The sequence below is a fragment of the Pongo pygmaeus genome, chromosome 19 (assembly GCF_028885625.2).
Source record: "Pongo pygmaeus isolate AG05252 chromosome 19, NHGRI_mPonPyg2-v2.0_pri, whole genome shotgun sequence".
In the NCBI taxonomy this organism is placed as follows: Eukaryota; Metazoa; Chordata; class Mammalia; order Primates; family Hominidae; genus Pongo; species Pongo pygmaeus.
This window is the reverse complement of record NC_072392.2, coordinates 741,826-757,143: the sequence shown is the minus strand read 5'-3', so window position 1 is coordinate 757,143 and position 15,318 is coordinate 741,826. Positions and strand designations below refer to the sequence as shown.

Here is a 15,318-nt window from a genome sequence, read left to right as displayed (position 1 = left end):
GCCCGTCTCGGCCTCCCAAAGTGCTGGGATTAGAGGTGTGAGTCACCGTGCCCTGCCTGTCGAAGTCACACTATTCTCCTGCCTCAGCCTCCCAAGTAGCTGGGACTACAGGCTGATGTGGTCACCTACAGTAATCAGAGCCCCTTCCTAGCTTTGTGTTATGTGGTCCCTGCTAGACCCTTATTTATACAAGCAGTTGATAAAAACGTTGATTAGCCTGAGTCTGGGGATAGAGTTGGGGGGTACGCCGCTAGACACCTTCTCCAGGCTAGGAGGAGTCTGTTAGTCAGTTGCTCAACCGTCTTCAAATCCAGCCGAATCCAAACTTGCCCTGATTGGGTTTTATGATTCAGCCCACACTCCTCAGTGTGATCAGCATGTTTATTGTAGGAGGACTTCACAGACAGCTTGCTATCACTTAGATAGTTCCTATTGATAGTTTTCAAGGAAAGATAGTCTGAAATGACGTGTGTTTGGTGAATGCATGCTTGCTTCTAACAGATCCCTTCTTTTCCTAAGTGTGTGTGATAACTAAAGTAAGCCGGCAGGTCTGTTGAAGGGTTGATGTGGAGTCCAGCTCTCTGCCATCTGCAGAATCTCTCACTTTTGTCTTTTTGAAAATCGAGACTCCCTCCGTCGGTGGGTCCTGGTCACGAAATCACGGACGACAGTTAAGTGAGCTTAAGGCCCACGTTCTCCCTCTTGGATGTAATCTGAGAACTGCTCTATCCGCTGGGCATGTGTGGAGTGTGGGTACAATTGTTTCCTGCAGAGGATCCTGTGGGAATAGCTGGCTAGGTACGCCCAATAGACAGTGTGCGGTTGAGAGTCCCCCATTTGTCCAGAAGGCCCAGAGCTTGTACTTCCTGAGGGCCATGTGGTGATCCTGACTGCCCTGCCCTTTACCCAACACCCCTCTTCCCCCCTCCTCTCATTAGGGCATTAATGGAGCCTGAGGGAGTCTTTTCCTTAATACCATTCTCTCCATCACACACAGGATGCGATTCCCGCTGGCTAATTAAGTGTGGCATTTTGTTTCAGAATTATCCATAGACAGTCACTAGCTGCAAAACAGCCCAGTGTCCTTGTGCTGATAGATTTGTTTGTCTTAATATTTTAGGATGACTCAGTCCATTTATTTTGTGAATTTTACCTTCCTTTGAAATAGATTTGTTTTCTTACACAAGAATCTTTGGCCACCTAAAGTTACACACAAATCTGTTATATACATTGCGATTTGGCACCTAAGGATTCTGACATTTCAGATGTAGGCGTGAGGGTGAATTGGAAGTAAATGCCTTCAAACATTTTCCTGGGGGGAAATCAGTTTCCTAAATTTGCAGAAAGTCCCTGGCTTCAACCCTTGGCTGCGTCGCTTTAAGCTTTTTACAAATGTTCTTAAGAATAAAATGCTACTTAATACCACGCGAACATATTCTCTTTCATTTGGATTTGCGGAAAGTATTAATTTGCAGAGACTGGGGTGGAACACTCTAGTTCTGAAGCGCTTTTTGAAGCCCTTCTTTCCTGTGAAGAAATTAGTGACATTTTTTCTGAGATCATCTGAATCTGTTCTGCCCCTGAGCCAATGGTTACCAGGCAAATAGAGATCCTTACAACAAAACACGGTATGTGTTCATGAGGAGACGGGGATTTATTTGTCTCTGTATATACAGCACAAATTATGGCTTTCCTGCTGACTGTTTACATTAAAAAGCCATTTATATTCCTCTGCTCAGCGTAGCTTCATACGCCATGTTTCTCTGTGTTCACTGTTTTCCATCTGCAAGAGAGAGCCAGCATTTTTTGTTTTTGTTTTTGAGACGGAGTCTCACTCTGTCGCCCAGGCTGGAGTGCAGTGGCGCGATCTTGGCTCACTGCAAGCTCCACCTCCCGGGTTCACACCATTCTCCTGCCTCAGTCTCCTGAGTAGCTGGGACTACAGGCGTGTGCCCCCACGCCCGGCTAATTTTTGTATTTTTAGTAGAGATGGGGTTTCCCCATGTTGGCCAGGCTGGTCTCGAACTCCTGACCTTGTGATCCACCCGCTTCGGCCTCCCAAAGTGCTGGGATGATAGGAGTGAGCTAATTTTTAAGATTAATTTTTGTAGAGATGGAGTCCTGCTATGTTGCCCAGGCTGGTTTCGAACGCCTGGCCTCAAGCGATCCTCCTGTTTCAGGCTCCCCAAGCGCTGGGATGACAGGTGCGAGCCACTGCGCCTGGCTGCTTCGAGTTTTTGAAGGCTTTGCTTTAGTGTAGGGTTAGCCCAGTCAGCACGTTAGCATTTTCGGAAGATGAGTAACCTTGCTCACCGTCGTGTCTTGTTGGGCAGAGGCACCGGGGAAAGGACCAGCTGGCAGCCACCTTTTGCAAGAAAAGCCTTCTGGAAAGAGGAACGTACAAGTGACCTTTTCAAAGGAGGGGGAGGGTAGTCCAGTGGATTAAGAAAGAGATATTCCAGATATAAATAACCGTGTGGGAAGGAAGGGGAAAGTTGAGACGGAGAGGGTTCATTTGATCCTGCCGAGGCGCCTAAGTATAGGATGGAGCGAGAGGGTGCATGTTTGGAAAGTGATGAGTGATGGAGGCTGCCTGTGCTCCGTGGAAACATTTTCACGTTCTGTGAGGAAAACAAAGGTTCCCTTGGCAGATCCCCAGGAACATACATTCTGGGTGATGCTGATGTGGGGGTCTGTTTGCAAGGTGTGAGCTGCCTCTCTCGGGACTGGGCTTGGAATGAGAAAGAGGGTCTGGGTTCCAGACATGCCACAGGACAGGAAACAGGTGCTTTTTGTACCCAGGAGGTTTTACCTTCCTGACGGGATGGGAAACAGGTGCTTTTGATCAAGGAGGCTACACTCAAATCAAAGAACCTTCTGCTGGGCCAGATTGCAGAAATGCTTTTTTTTTTTTTGAGATGGAGTCTTGCTCTCTCGCCCAGGCTGGAGTACAATGGCTTGATCTTGGCTCACTGCAACCTCCACCTCCCGTGTTCAAGCAGTTCTCCTGCCTCAGCCTCCTGAGTGGCTGGGACTACAGGCGTGCGCCACCACGCCCAGGTAATTTTTGTATTTGTAGTAGAGACGGTGTTTCACCATCTTGGCCAGGCTGGTCTTGAACTCCTGACCTCATGGTCCACCCGCTTCAGCCTCCCAAAGTGCTGGGATGACCGGAGTGAGCCCCTGCGCCTGGCCCAGAAATGCATTTTCTATCAGCTTCCTTAGAGTGCAGAGAAGATCCCGGGGGGTTCCTGGCTTCTGTGTGTTGAATAGAGGAAAGGAAATTCCTCTAGGTGTTTTCCACACGGTGTAGTGTTGGGGGAGGGGGGTGGTGACAGGGGTGAGGATGCTCTCAAGCTAGATTTTTTCATTGTATGTGCTCATATTACACAAATCACCTTTGCACGTTCGTTGCCTTGTCACAGCTCCGCCAGGCCCTTGCCAGTCACATGTTTTCTGAGCATCTCACTGGTCTCAGGCGGTGTCAGGATGCAGAGAAATAAATGACTGAGTCCCAGCTTTCAAAGACGTTTATAATTAAGCTGGGGAGATAAGGCATGAAATATATATACCTATAAATTTAGAGTTTTTTCTGGGTGATGACCATGGTATTGGTTCTAAAAGCGCTGGAGTTGCCTGCGGGAGCTCTGAGAATCGAGGGGCCAGCCTCTCTCCTGGATGACCTGGTTCCGATCCATCTTTCCTGCTCTCCAGCTTTGAGATCTTGGGCAAGTTACTTTAACCTCCACTTCCTCGTCTGTAAAGTGGGAACGATAGCAGTGCCCACCTTGTCAGGTTGCAGTGGAGGTTTAAGACGACAACTTATATAAAAAGCTCTTGGCCAGGCGCGGTGGCTCACGCCTGTAATCCCAGCACTTTGGGAGGCGGAGGTGGGCAGATCATGAGGTCAGGAGATCGTGACCATCCTGGCTAACATGGTGAAACCCCGTCTCTACTAAAAATACAAAAACAAAATTAGCTGGGCGTGGTGGCGGGTGCCTGTAGTCCCAGCTACTCAGGAGGCTGAGGCAGGAGAATGGTGTGAACCTGGGAGGTGGAGCTTGCAGTGAGCTGAGGTTGCGCCACTGCACTCCAGCCTGGGCGACAAGAGAGAATCTCTGTGTCAAAATAAATAAATAAATAAAAATAAAAAGCCCTGAACATAGTGCTTGGCACAGAGGAAAAGGCCGGAAGATGGTGAGCACTGTTCTGTTCCACGAGACCTGATGGTTTCCTGAGGGCAGAGAAACTGTCTTTCCTCCTTGTGTCCTTCTTACTTAACACATTCGGCACCTCTTATTAGTAAATACTTGGCACTGTGTTTATTGAAAGAAAGAAAGAATGAATGGTCTGGATGGAGAGTTAAGGCTTGGCAGGATTCCAGTGGGAAGAGGTTTGGAATTCCAAGCAGAAAGGTGAGTCTCAGTGTTTATCGGTGCTGTCATCATATTTAAATGCCCTTATTTCAAAATATTGAGCAACGCGGTTACTGAATGATACCTTGGAAAGGACAGGGGGATTATATGGCCACAGTCTTCTTTGACAGACAGGGAAACTGAGGCCCAGGGAAGAGGCGGTCAGATGGCAGACCAGCCTCCAGATTCTCAGCCTCTGTGTGGCTGGGCCAGTCATATTTCTCTATCTTTTTTCTTTTTTTTTTGAGACAGAGTCTCGCTCTGTCACCCGGGCTGGAGCGTAGTGGCGCCATCTTGGCTCACTGCAACCTCCACCTTCTGGGTTCACACCATTCTCCTGCCTCAGCCTCCCAAGTAGCTGGGACTACAGGCACCCGCCACCACGCCTGGCTAATTTTTTTTGTATTTTTTTTAGTAGAGACGGGGTTTCACTGTGTTAGCCAGGATGGTCTCGATCTCCTGACCTTGTGATCCACCCGCCTCGGCCTCCCAAAGTGCTGGGATTACAGGCGTGAGCCACAGCGCCTGGCTGGGCCAGTCATATTTCTTGGCAGTTTTCCTGGTGGCCTTTAAAAGAAGTCCAACCAGTGTCTGTCAGACATTGCCAAGTTTTGCTCTTAGAAAAGAGATGAGGCCAGGCGCAGTGTCTCACGCCTGTAATCCCAGCACTTTGGGAGGCCGAGGCGGGCGGATCACTTGAGGTCAGGAGTTCGAGACCAGCCTGGCCACCATGGTGAAACCCCATCTCTACTAAAAAAAAAATAAAAAATTAGCCAGGCGTGGTGCACACCTGTAATCCCAGCTACTCGGCAGGCTGAGGCAGGAGAATTGCTTGAACCCGGGAGGCGGAGGTTGCAGTGAGCTGAGATCGCAGCACTGTACTCCAGCCTGGGTAACAGAGTGAGACACTGTCTCAGGAAAAAAAGAAAAGAGATGAGTGTGCTGAAAAGAGGGAAATACCACAGGCCCATCTTTCCCGTGTGAGTTTACATATCCCAGCCTCTAGAAAAGACGACTCTCCCCGTCGCGGGGGCTCGTTCCTGACAGCAGAGCCGTTTTCCTGTGGAAGGGCTGGGGTCAGGCCCGGGACGCGGGGCAGACCTCCTATGTGGAAAGCCTCAAGTGGCTGTAACCCAGGGCTGAAAAAACAAACATGTTACCTCACTGGACAACAGCTCAGAGCTCTTAAGAGGGGGAATACCAGCGCTGAAATATGTGCAATGTAAAGAAAGGAATTTACAAAGGGCCAGGTGCTTCAATCTGGGAGTCTAGGCTGATGCGGCCCCTAACTGGTAAAGAGCCATTCCGTCCGGATGACTTAGCAGCCACGGTATTTTTTCCCGTTGGGACATCAGGGAAGGAGAGGAGGCTTGTTATCCTGGGGCCCATCCGGGCAGTTAGCCCCCTTCCCGAGTGGTGTTGAGGGACAGCTGTGACCTGAGCACCTGGCACTCGGGCCTGGGGTCATGGGAATCAGCCCTGTTGCTCTGAGGAAGTCGCTGGAACCTGAGCAGGGAGATCGAATATGCCCGAGTGGGAGAAAAACAAAAAGTTGGTGCAGGACAGCCCTGGAACATGCTTGGCTTGAGCCTGGAGCATTTGGAAGGGAGGCTGCCGGGTCAGACCTGCCACCTGACTCGAGAGAGAATTTAGGTATTCCGAAACTCAGGAGTGGGAAGCATTTCTTTTTTTTGGAGATGGAGTCTTGCCCTGTCACCAAGGCTGGAGTGCAATGGTGCGATCTTGGCTCACTGCAACCTCCACCTTCAAGGTTCAAGGGATTCTCCTGCTTCAGCCTCTCGAGTAGCTGGGACTACAGACGTGCACCACCACACCTGGCTGTTTTTTTGTATTTTTAGTAGAGATAGAATTTCACCATGTTGGCCAGGCTGGTCTCAAACTCCTGACCTCAGGTGATCCGCCCACCTCGGCCTCCTAAAGTGCTTGGATGACAGGCATGAGCCACGGCGCCTGGCCAGGAGCGAGAATCATGTCTAATGCCAGTTATTCAAGAATCATCTTGGTGTGCTTTCAAGTACTTTGTGAAACCCAGCACAGGTCTCCTTGGAGTTGAGAGTTGCAGTTTGCTACGCAGAGAGGAGCCGCAGCACGGAGCCAGATGACCACGTGCATACACCATCATCCTCCTGCACCCGTCACCCAGGCTGGGGTACACTGGCGCAGTCACGGCGCTCTGCAGCCTCAACCTCTGGGCTCAAGTGATCCTCCCACCCCAGCCTCCTGAGTAGCTGGGACTACAGGCATGTGTCGCCACGCCCAGCTAATTTTTAAATTTTTATTAGATATGGGGGTCTTACTATGTGTTGCCCAGGCTGGTCTTGAACTCCTGGGCTCAAGCAATCCAAGTTCTGGGATGACAGATACGAGCCACTGTCTCACTCTGGACTCCTTAGAGGAGGGGAGTGTGAATTCTCTGTGGAGTGATAAGTACAACTGTTGAGAGTATAGTTTGAACTTCACGTAGGTTAATAATGTTGGGCCTGGCTGGAGAATCTTAACAGGTTTATGCTGGGTGCAAGGAAGTTATAAAAATGTTTCTCCCGTTCCTTAGAGTTCGTCCTCAGGGGCATGGGGTGTGGGGCATCCGAGGTGCCTCGTCCTGCTTTTGGTGGGACGAGGGTCATAGTCTTTTCTTTTTTTGAGACGGAGTCTCACTCTGTCGCCCAGGCTGGAGTGCAGTGGCGCAATCTCAGCTCACTGAAACCTCCGCCTCCTGGGTTCAAGCGATTCTCCTGCCTCAGCCTCCCGAGTAGCTAGGATTACAGGCGTGTGCCACCACGCCTGGCTAATTTTTGTATTTTTAGTAGAGATGGGGTTTCACCATGTTGGCCAGGCTGGTCTCAAACTCCTGACCTCAGGTGCTCCACCCGCCTCGACCTCCCAAGGGTCATAGTCTTCTGTTTGGACTTCAGGGAGCTACTCAGACATTCCCTGAGCTGGAGGGTTCCATGATAATGATCATGGCTTCTGTGGACCGAGCCCCTCACTGGATCCAGGGACCACCTTGAAGTGGTCTTCATGACGCTGGCCTCAGTATTCACATCTGTAACACGGGGTAGCCTAGGACCCCTCTAGGACCACCTTGTTACGTGCTTTTCATGTATTATCTCATTGAGTCTTCCATGAAGGAGAAGTAGGTCCTGGCTCTGCTGGCCGGCATTCCTCCCAGAGGGACGGGCAGCAGGAACCTTCCCCTGGGGTTCCGTGGGTATTTCGGTGGGAAGGCCACAAGGGCAGCAGGGACCTGTCGTCCGTGGTACCTGCTGTGGTACCTGCCGGGTTCCAACCTTGGTCTTTCTGACTCCAGCCCCCCACAGTGTGACCTAAATTTTTTGCAGCCCCTGGCCTTGTCCTGGCAGGAGGTGGGTAACTGTCATGAGTTTCTGAGACCACAAAAACCACAACCACCACCCCCCCCAAAAAATGGAAACGCCCCTTCTTTCAGCGCTGGCCGTGAGGGAGCGGTGGTGATGGATGGCTGACCGTGGAGAATTCTGCATTCCAGGGGACTGAGGTCAGGGCAGGCGGGAGCTGCGTGGCCCTGGTTTCCAGGACTCAGGCTCTGGTGCATTCTCGGGGAGGCTGAGCTCCCCATCCCGGGTGCCCTCTGTCTACTGAGTGTGCCGAGCCCATTGCTTTCCTGCCTCCTGTCCTCTCTGCCCCTCTGGGGCTGGCCCTGCTGGGAGGAATGCCGGCCCCCACCCCCAGCCCTGCCCAGACTCATGCCTGAGGTTTTACTGCTTTCATTCACTTCCATACATGGAAGTGGGGCTTGCCCGCCTCTGCCAGAGAGCGCCTGGATCAGGAGGTTTCTCTGCACAGCTGACAGACCCTCCCGTCCCCCGCCCCCGCCCCCAGCTCGAATTTTTAAAATGTATTGATTGAAAAAGACCCTGGCTTTAACCACATCATGTCTGCAAAAAGAGAGCGTGAGCATCTCAACGGAGAGAACAGGCTGGAGAATTACCATCTGGTCCCTCGTGCAATGGTTGCAACAGCGGCCTCCAACTGCGGGTGTGTTAGAAAGTTCTAAAGAGAAGCTGTTCAGTCTTTTTTTTTTTTTTCAAGACGGAGTCTCACTCTGTCACCCAGGTTGGAGTGCAGTGGTGTGATCTCAGCTCACTGCAACCTCTATCTCCCGGGTTCAAGCAATTCTCGTGCCTCAGCCTCCCAAGTAGCTGGGCTTACAGGCGCCTGCCACCACGCCCGGCTTTTTTTTTTTTTTTTTTTTTTAGTAGAGACGGGGTTTCACCGTATAGGCCAGGCTGGTTTCGAACTTCTAACCTCAAATGATCTGCCCGCCTCGGCCTCCCAAAGTGCTTGGATTACAGGCGTGAGCCACCACGCCCGGCCGGAAGTGGTTTTTATAATGCTCAGTACTAGAGTTCTACCCGGTTTTGTCTGATTTTGTTTCATAAGCGATTGAGGATTGGACCTTGTACCAGTTAGACTTCCAGAAAGTCAGAGTTGACAGCAGTAGGTCCTACAGTAGATTTGGGGAGGAATGTGTCTTTCTTACGGAGCTGTCTTTACTGGTTTGGTGTGTCATTTGTTGGTCTTCTTTGTGCCAAACAGTTCGCCATTTCGTCCGACTCTTTCCCCTGCTAACATCTTGGGAACAGTGTTGTGTGTCCCCCTGGGTTGTCTCTGTGGTCCTGCTCACGTCTGTCCACTCGGTGGTGTCCTCTGAGCCTCCTTATAGTGGAATCTGAGTTATTTTGAAGCCGTAATTCAAGATTGTAAAATTCTAGAAGCACATGCCGAGCTCTGGCTTTGCTTTTGGGGAACGAACAGGGGGTGAAATGACTGCGCTAGCCCGGCCGTTTGCACCCCACCCACTCCTGAACACCAGATATAGAAAGTTCTAGAAGCACATGCTGAGCTCTGGCTTTGCTTTTGGGGAATGGACGGGGGATGAAATGACTGTGCTAGCCCGGCCGTTTGCACCCCACCCACCCGTGAAAACCAGATATAGTTCCCTGCCTTGGATAAGATCTTAAAAATAAAACCAAGCCTTCGGATCCTTTCTCATCAGGATTTATTTTAAGCTTGAAATAGCAAACCCTAAACTTCTTCATCTCCCTTCCCCCACCGAATCCCTTTCTTGTATAAAAAGATTCTGAAATTCTTCCTTGATTCTTTCCTGCCTGGAGGGGAAAGGGGCGAACAGGCACCAGCTTTACTGCTGCTGTCCGTGATGTTGATCTGAATTCCTTCTCCTGCTCTTTCGCTAGTTAAAAGATTCCCTGCTGTGCCCCATGGATGTGTATTCACAGGGCACTGAATTTGTAAGGTGGATGGAACTGCCTTCAGAGTTAAGGGGCTTCTTTTAAGCGATCTTTTTTTTCCTTTTTGAAAAAGTGATTTCTTAAGCATCAGGCTGTCTTCAGCCTACTAATTGTTTTGGCTCCAAGGAGGACTAGGACCTGGGGCTAATTGCTTCTGGCATTGACCGTTAGCCCCCCAGAAGCTGCTGGCCAAATGGCTGTTACCAGAAGGTGCCCAGGCAGAGGCTGGGGCTGAACAATGCATGGCATCTTCCCACCCCAGCCCCCGCTGCTCCAGGCTGAGCCCAGTGGCTCTCCAGGGTCTCGGAGGTCCTCACGTGGCTGCCCCTTTCCAGATTGAGGCAGGGAGGTGGGTCCTAACAGAGGAGGCCCGCGGGGAGAGGAGGCTGCGGGGAGAGGAGGAGGCCGTGCCCTGGCCCTGCTGTTTCCTCGTGTCCTGGGATGTGGGTTTAATATCATCTAGGGAATGCTGCTCTCAGCCCCTGAGCGCTGGGGCGGGACAGGCCGAGATGAGGGCCCGCGTTGGGACCCGGCTGTCTTAGGTTTTGCCTCAAGCGTTTGTTCCAAGTGAAGCACCAAGTGGTGGTTTTCACCCCTCGCTGAGCTTCGGTCGCCCGGGAGCTTTTAAACATTCCTTTTCCCGGGCTGCTTGTTCCCCGCTAGGTCCCCAGCACAGGGCCTGGCCCTGTACAGTCACACAGCCGTCCCTCGGTGCCTGTGGGCGGGTGGTCCCAGGGCCGCTCCTACCCCTCGGTACCCAAATCCCGTGATGCTAAAGTTGCTGATATAAAATAGCATTTACATATAACCCGTGTACATCTCCAATTTACTTTATTATTTTCTTCTTTTTTTCTGTTTTTTCCTTTGTTTTCTTTTTTACTTTATTGTTTAATTTTTATGGTGTACATATTTATGGTGGACATGAGCTATTTTGATACAGGTATACAACGTGTAATCATCACATCAGGGTAAATGGGGTAATCCTGTGTACTGTAAATTACCTCTAGATTACTTATAATTCCTAATACAATGTATTATGAGTAATACCTAATACATCTAATACACTGCTATGTAAATAGTCGTTATGCTGTGTTGTATTTTATTTTTTATTTGTATTTAAAAATTTTTTTTTAAATTCTTTTTACTGATTTTTTTTTTTTGAGACAGAGTCTTTGTCTCCCAGGCTGGAATGCAGTGGCGCCATCTCTGCTCACTGCAACCTCCGCCTCCCAGGTTCAAGCAATTCTCCTGCCTCAGCCTCCCGAGTAGCTGGGACTACAGGCGCCCGCCACCACACCCAGCTAATTTTTTTTTTTTGTATTTCAGTAGAGTTGGAGTTTCACCGTGTTGCCCAGACTGGTCTCAAACTCCTGAGCTCAGTCAGCTCGCCTTGGCCTCCCAAAGTGCTAGGATTACAGGCATGAGCCACCATGCCCGGCCTTTTTTTTTGAGAGGGAGCCTCACCCTGTTGCCCAGGCTGGAGTGCAGTGGCAGGATCTCGGCTCACTACAACCTCTGCCTCCTGCGTTCAAGCAGTTCCCCTGCCTCAGCCTCCCGAGTGGTGTGGATTACAGGCACGTGCCACCACTCCTGGCTAATTTTTGTATTTTTAGTAGAGATGGGATTTCACCTTGTTGGCCAGGCTGGTCTCGAACTCCTGGCCTCAAGTGATCTGCCCACCTCGGCCTCCTGCATTGCTGGGATTACAGGTGTGAGCCACCGTGCCCAGCCCTGAATATTTTTGATTTGGAGTTAGTCGAATCCATGGATGTAGAACCTGTGGGTACAGAGGGCCCGTTGTCCATAACTGTGTAAAATCAGCTCAATGCCTGTGTAGCCCCATTGTGTCTGCCCATAACGTTTAGGAAGGTGAGTCTCTTAGCCTTATTCACATACAGAGTCCATCTCACATCAGCACCTGCGCGTCCCCATCATGTCACGCTTGTGACCTCAAAGGCCCTGATGATGATTCCTGTGACGATTTTTCAGCCACTGCTGCATGTGGGTTACTAGTGCTTTGTCATCCAGAACGGGGTTCATAACCGAGGGGGACGCTGCCGGTGCATGATCGTGACAAGCCTAAGAGGGAGAGGATGGTTTTCACTGAGTGGGGGGTCCGTGCTGGGCCCTGAGTGCTGGCCTGTGTCGTCTCTCCTCACGCGGCCCCTGGAGGATGCACTGTGGGGCCGACTGGCTTTCCCGGTTGTGCTGCCGATACGTGGCTGAAGCAGGATCTGCGCTCTGGCCCTGGAGCTGTGAACTGCGTGGTAACCAGCCAAGGCTGCCACAGAAGGCTGCAACCTCCCCGTGGCAGGGACCGCAGTGGAGACACCTTCTAGGCATTGCCTCATTTCATTCTCCCAAGGACGCTATGACGTTGGCGTGATCACCCCCATTTTCCAGGTGAGGACACTGAGGCCCAGAGACGCGGAGATGTGCCGGCCGAGCCCCTCAGTGGTACAGTCGCCCGCTGCGGGGGGTCGTCCCTCCAGAGCTGATTCTTTTTCCCTGTGAGGCGCCAAGGCTAACGGGGAGCGTGGTGTTGGGACGTTTGGGAAGCAAATGTCACCGCTGTCTTTTGGTGGGAACTTCTCAGCCAGGGCGTTAGTGGAGATGATAACTCGAGCTCAGGTCTTGAGCACACTGACTACAGACTCTTGCAAGAGGGAGAGTTTAGGAAAATGGTTCTAAAACCTCAGCAATTAGAAGAGACAGCCTTCGGCCGGGCGCGGTGGCTCACGCCTGTTATCCCAGCACTTTGGGAGGCCGAGGCGGGCGGATCACGAGGTCAAGAGATCAAGACCATCCTGGCCAACATGGTGAAACCCCGTCTCTACTAAAAATGCAAAAATTAATCCCAGCTACTCAGGAGGCTGAGGCAGGAGAATCGCTTGAACCTGAGAGGCGGAGCTTGCAGTGAGCGGAGATTGCGCCACTACACTCCAGCCTGGGCGACAGTGCGAGACTCCCCATCTCAAAAAAAAAAAAAGATAGTCTTCTGAACTTTGAAGTGCCTAGAATACATCAACTCCTTGTCTTTTAGTTACCCAGCTCCCCCAGCTCTCCCTCTCCCCCTCCCCCTCCCCCCCAGGGAGGGTCTCTGGCAGCCAAGAAAGAGCCTTTGTGTGGCCAAAAGGGTGAAAACAGCCAAGGTCTCAGGACCCCGAGGACATTCCCAGGTTCCAGCCTGTGGTTTGCTGGCTGCCTGTGGTTTGTTTGGCAGCCTGTAGTTTGCTGGCCCTAACCTAAAGGCACACCTGACTGGTGAGTTATCTGTGAATGATCAACATTTCTGTGAAGGGCAGAATACTCTGGATTCAGGAGAGAGATAAGCAGTGGAACCTACCCAGGCATTGGGCCTGCCTTTGGGCATCTCCACTGAACATTTATTATTTTGGGGCTAAAGATATGAAAACAATCATACATTTAATATCCACCGACTTTGCGATGTTTAACCTCTAACTCTGCCATCTGGGAAACTTTTGTTTTTTGAGACGGAGTCTCGCTCTGTCGCCAGGCTGGAGTGCAGGGGCGCCATCTCGGCTCACTGCAAGCTCCGCCTCCCGGGTTCACACCATTCTCCTGCCTCAGTCTCCCGAGGAGCTGGGACTACAGGCGCCCGCCACCATGCCCGGCTAATTTTTTTTTGTATTTTTAGTAGAGACGGGGTTTCACCATGTTAGCCAGGATAGGGGAAACTCTTATCTATTCCCCAGGGTTGTTTTTAAGACCCACTGCGGGGCAGGGCACAGTGGCTCACACTTGGAATCCTACTGCTTTAGGAGGCTGAGGTGGGTGGATCACCTGAGGTCCGGAGTTCGAGACCAGCCTGGCCAACATGGTGAAACCTTGTCTCTACCAAAAATACAAAAATTAGTCGGGCGTGGTGGCGGGCGCCTGTAGTCCCAGCTACTTGGGAGGCTGAGGCAGGAGAATTACTTGAACCTGGGAGGCGGAGGTTACAGTGAGCCGAGACTGTGCCACTGCCCTCCAGCCTGGGTGACAGAGCGAGACTGTGTCTCAAAAAATAAAAAATAAAATAAAGAGAAATCCTTGCTGCCCACCAACCTCCATGCACTTGCCTGGCACGTTGTTGACTGAGGCAACCCTTGTGAGAATTCTCCTCTGCGGAACGCTTTGGGCGTGTGACCCCATTTTAGAAAAATTCATTTCCATTATGTACCCAATTTTCTCCTCTCAGTGTGTTTCACAGTTGGTAGGTGGTTTGTTATTGTTGGTTTTTAAACTTCCCCCAGGGCAGCCCTTGCTTTAAAGAAAACACTGACCCCATTGGCCACGATTTAACAATTTTTGACCTCTGCCCAAGTTTTTCTGGATTTTTCTACCGGTTTAATTTCCAAGAGTGAGGGTTACAAACTCACTGGAATCCCAAAACAAAGCTTGGTGTTTCTGAGGTGGAGATGAGGAAGGGGTTTTCTCCCCTTTCTGGTTCTCTCCGCCTTCCTCCTACCGGCTGGCTTGCTGGCCGAGGAACTTTTTCAGAACTGAATGATTTGCTGGAGATGAGAGGAAAAAAAAGGCTGGTCCTTCAGAGCTATTTGCCACAAATAAACAGAATCTACCGTACATTTGCCCCTTTGCCATCTGCTCAGCTGAGAGAGCCCTCCTGGGGCTCCAAACCCAAAAGTGAGCAGGTGAGAGGGAGCCTCACTCTTGGTGAACACAGCGCAGGGCCTTTGCAGCCGACTGGGAAAACAGCTCCAGTTGGAGGCAGTCCTAGGACGGGGGTACGGACCGGCAGAAACCTTCAGCTTTGAAATCGGAGAAGCGTATTTGATCTTGGAGTTTGGGGCTGATATGGACGAGACAGGAACACGAATCACCTGGATTGGAAGCTCTCGTTATGGAAGCTTAATAAACAGGCTACATAGCTGGTATTTTTTATTTTATTTTTTTTCTCTGAGACGGAGTTTTGCTCTTTTTGCCCAGGCTGGAGTGCAGTGGTGCCATCTTGGCTCACTGCAACCTCCGCCTCCCGGGTTCAAGCGATTCTCCTGTCTCAGCCTCCCGAGTAGCTGGGATTACAGGTGTGCACCACCGTTCCCGGCTAATTTTTCGTATTTTTAGTAGAGATGCGGTTTCATCATGTTGGCCAGGCTGATCTCAAAGTCCTGACTTCAGGTGATCCACCCTCCTCCGCCTTCCAAAGTGCTGGGATGACAGGCATGAGCCACCATGCCCAGCCAAATATTGTTATTTTTTTTTTAGGAGAAGGATTGTGGAGTTAAACAACTTTTAAAAAACATTATTTTAAGAATTGTGGTAGAATATACATAACATAATTTACTCTCTTCACCATTTTTTTTTTCTTTTTTAGAGATGGAGTCATCCTCTGTCACTCAGGCTGGAGTTCAGTGGCGTGACCTCGGCTCACTGCAACCTCCGCCTCCTGGGTTCAAGCAATTCTCCTGTCTCAGCCTCCTGAGTCGTAGCTGTGATTATAGGCGTGCACCACCATGCCCGGTTAATTTTTATATTTTTAGTACAGACGGGGTTTCACCATGTTGGCCAGGATGATTTTGAACTCCTGTGTGGATCACTCCTCAAGTGATCCACCTGCCTCAGCCTCCCGA

General features: G+C 50.8%; 1 protein-coding gene across 1 annotated transcript in view; it reads left to right on the top strand.

Annotated features, from left to right (window-relative positions):
- NXN (nucleoredoxin) overlaps positions 1-15,318 on the top strand; it is a 180,764-nt gene that overhangs the window by 13,059 nt on the left and 152,387 nt on the right. The window lies entirely within an intron of this gene.